General features: G+C 39.7%; 1 pseudogene; it reads right to left on the reverse strand.

The window, feature by feature from the left end:
* Positions 1 to 786: 786 nt before the first annotated feature.
* On the reverse strand, positions 787 to 1,739 carry LOC101281286 (E3 ubiquitin-protein ligase RNF13-like; annotated as a pseudogene).
* Positions 1,740 to 4,030: the final 2,291 nt, after the last annotated feature.

Consider the following 4,030-nt stretch of genomic DNA (forward strand, 5'->3'; position numbering starts at 1 on the left):
TAAGATGCTCTTTTTTAAGAGGTATATAATCTGAGTATTAACAATTACTGAAGTTTGGTATTTCTATACAGCATTTTCTTTTTGCTTTGATCACAATAACACAAAAAATCCTTAAGGATACTGAAATTCAGTGACTAAAGCCCAGAGACATTAGCCAATAAGTCAAGTTCATACATAACACTATAGTATTAAAAACCTTAAAAAAAAAAAAAAAAAAAAAAAACCTTTTGCAATCTGCCCTAGTAGAGACTGTTCCTCTCAGGATAAGACTACTTGGCAATAGAAAGGAAAAAGACAACTTTGAGTCTCTGTGGTGCTGATCGGAAGAAAAATGTTAACTTACCTTGTCGCCTCTCTCTAATGATGGCAGTAATACCAGAACAACCATATTCCAGCTCAACAACTCTAGGTAACTTTATGGAGATGGGAGTTGGCTTAGCTCATGCTAGGTGACCACAGCACTGACCTTGTGTGTAAAAACATGGAACATTTGCATATTGTGATCTAGGTCTTAATTGTAAGCTATACTGAGGAATTTTTTTTAATGTTTTGGCTATATTTCATTCCAAAAGAAGAGTTGATTTGATGCTTGAGTTACAGCACCAGTCTGTATTAGTTATTAGTGAAATGAAGTACACTCCTGCAGATAAATACCAGGTCAAAAAAACCTGTTTCAGTAATCTGATTAACCTGTGGAATACTAAAAAATAAGTTATTTCCACAGAAATCTCTGAAGGGAGCAAAATAACTATATGCCTAAATAAACATTTTAAAGGGAAATAACCCAATACCCTCTGAAGGTCAAACAGTGTTTGCTATGTTGTAATCCTATTCATCATCAGGCTGCAGTTGGACCACAACACTATGTTCATTAGCTTCGTTTTCTGCATCACTACTGTCAGTATCTTCATTGTCATCTTCCTCATAGTCTGAAGATTCTGTCAAGTTCTGATGTGAGCGGGATTCCGGCAAAGCCCCAAATGACTGGGTGCTGACAGAAGCCAAAGGTCTGAATAAAGGCGTATGTTCTGACACTTCATTTTCTTCTTGACTACTCTCTGTGTCAGAGTCTGAATCGCCTTGAGAAGGAACAACTTTTTGCTTGCAGACTGGACAGGTTTTTTTGGTTTTAGTTAGCCAAGGATCTACACACTTGCAATGATAAGCATGGGAACACGGAAGGATTCTGAGCTTGTCTCCATCTTCATATTCATCCAAATCAATGGCACATACCTCATACTCATCTCCTTTTTTGAATTTATGTATAGGGAGTTTCTTAAGTTGATCTTTACGAAGTCAGTTTCTTCTAGCTCTATGTCTATCCTGGACAGATTTTGTGATCTGTACTTACTGTCCCTGGATCCCATGTTAATGAGGTCATCAGAATCAACAGTGTGAACTATGGCTGCTTTGTATCCTGCTCTCTGTGCATTTAAAACCTTTTCATCAAAATTACAATCAAGTCTTCTAATTAACCCGATGAAAGGGCCAGATGAATTGTCTCTTAGTGGCGGAGGCACTATGAGTTCACAGGCATCCTCTGGTTTTGAGTTAATCAAAAAACCCTTTAAACCTTCAGCTGGAAGTCTATAACCAAATCATGCTGGAAGGTCATCAATGTCAGACGTGTTTTCAAAATTACATGCTAAAATGTCCACTTCTACAGGCAGTAGGTTTAGGAATGCAAACAGCTGGGCCGTCAAGATGGTATAGACTTGTGTGGCCGACAGCATAAGCATCCCTATGGAGAGCAGCATCTCACTGTAAAGTCACCTGGAAGCCTGACGCCACAACACAAATAGGCTCGCCAGCCACATCACTGCGGGAGAAGTCCCTAATCCTGACTTCATGACTGAATCTCCGCACCGACCCCCACCCTAGCTGTAGTATTTTTATTGATGTCTATTATCAGAGTGGGAAAAAAAGTCCCTTTTGATCTAAGTTTGCTGAGTGTTTTTATCATGCATGACTGCCGAATTTTTCAAGTGCTTTTTTCTGCAACAATTATCAACAAAATAGGTGTTGAGGTGGTCAATTGGACAGAAAGACTGAAAGTACTAATCAAGCCTTTATTCACTTACTGTGACAGTGAATAATGCAAGAGGTTAAAGGAAGCTCTGGCTCCCTGCTATTTTGTTTTTCTTCATAGAATGGCAGGAGAGGGTCAGATGGATGGAGCGCAGAAAGGGGTAGCTGTCTCTGAGGAGAGGCTTAACAAAAGGCTCTTGTCTCTTCATGGACCATGGGCTGAAGGTAAGGAAAGAAAGAAGAGGTTAGGAGTTGGAAGGTACTGAGTTGAAGTACAGTGCCTTAGCCACGGGCACTGAGATGGAGGCCTCAAAATAGGTGGTCAGGGCTAGGAGTGCCCATATGCCTATGAGGATGCAGATGAGTGGGGTGGGGGAAATCTGAGTCCTTGACTACAACTTTCTTCAGAAAATTGCAGTGTAACGTTGTGCACCAAATCTGGTGGGGGGAAAGCAGCTTTCACTCATGAGGCCTGTCAGGCAAAGCTTGGTAATTGCCTATAGTTGGGCCTAAGGATTCCACACAGGATTTGGGGATGGAGCCAGACTCCTCAGTCACAGGTTTTTCTCCTTTATTGTCTTGATAAAAACAATACTTTAAGTTCATTCTTCTTTCCTAATATATGCATTTGGAGCTTTAAGTCTCCCTCAAAGCACCACATTGGCTACATATCCTGTTATTAGCTATGCCTTGCCTTTTTTTTTTTTTTTTTTTTGGCGGTTACTCATGGGTTGACATTATGCATCTTTAAATTTTCCAGTCTGCCTTCAGATAATATTGAACCACTTCACACAGAATCAAAGGAAAGGCTGAAATGAAAACAGGGATCTGTGATGTATTATTTTAAAGCAGGATACTTTTTAGCTGGCTTGCTGGTCCATGAGATTAGGATAAGTTGAATGTGGAGGTACAAAAGTGTGATGTGTTATAACTGATATGAAGATATGAAGGAGGTATTCAGGAAGGCATCAAGTGCCCAACTGAGTTTGGAGAACACAAATTTGTAATGGCACTTGTGCGTAAGGCTGTATGGTTTTCTCCAGCAGATCTCAGCAACCTGAGTAATAAGTGGAAAAACGTGGGTTGGAGTTGAGTAGGACTGATGGGGTAGAAAGAAAAAGCTCAAGTATTGATGGTGAAATTAATTGATTGAAATGACACATCATCTTCCCTAAACTGGATAAGAGAGAAAAGGAATTGATGAGGTAGGTGAAAGATTAGGAAACAAGGAAATTCCATATTCAGTCTAACATTTCATTTTCATGATAAGTGTGAGATGAGAAGAAAATGTACAAAAATTGAGGGAGAGAGGGAAAAAAAGCATGAGAAAAATTTTAGATGTAGCAGAATTTAACAATGATATAAAATCTCTATCAGATCCAATTTGCACCATTCTTCACTGTACTCTTTGCCCTGAGAGGATAGCCTGCATAGAATTATATCATCAATAGATTTCCTTTACCTCAAGCTTCTTTCTAGGTTTGAACATTGAGAGGCACTAGCATGAGATCAGAAGACAAGACAGGTCAAGGTAGTTATTCTTCTTGATGCCTCTTTGCCAAGCCGCAGCTCCTGCCAGGATGTTCCTTCTATAAGGCTCCTGTCTACAGATTCTAATATTTATTTCCTTTCTTTGTCCCTTAAGAAGTAGGGTCGTAGCCGTTTCAGGTGCCGCATTATTCCCAAAATGCTGCTCACACCTTTGTAGAGCATCTCCTTATTAAATTGACCCTGAACTTTCCAGTTTGAGTGTGCCATCTGTTTCCAGTAGGACCCAGGCTAACACACATGCACACGCATACACAGTAATAGCTCAATGTGATGTCAGATTTCCTTCCTCACTGAAAATCAGTATTTCTCTTGGATTTGTCATACAAGTTCACATGTTATACAGGTTCACGTGTAAGTGGAAAGTATGGCCACCAAAGTGCTATGTCTTGAGTGGACAAACTGTCTGATCTTTATGCCCCACTAATTTTGGTGTCTAAAATCATATTATTAA

Source organism: Orcinus orca, chromosome 14, assembly GCF_937001465.1.
Source record: "Orcinus orca chromosome 14, mOrcOrc1.1, whole genome shotgun sequence".
In the NCBI taxonomy this organism is placed as follows: domain Eukaryota; kingdom Metazoa; phylum Chordata; class Mammalia; order Artiodactyla; family Delphinidae; genus Orcinus; species Orcinus orca.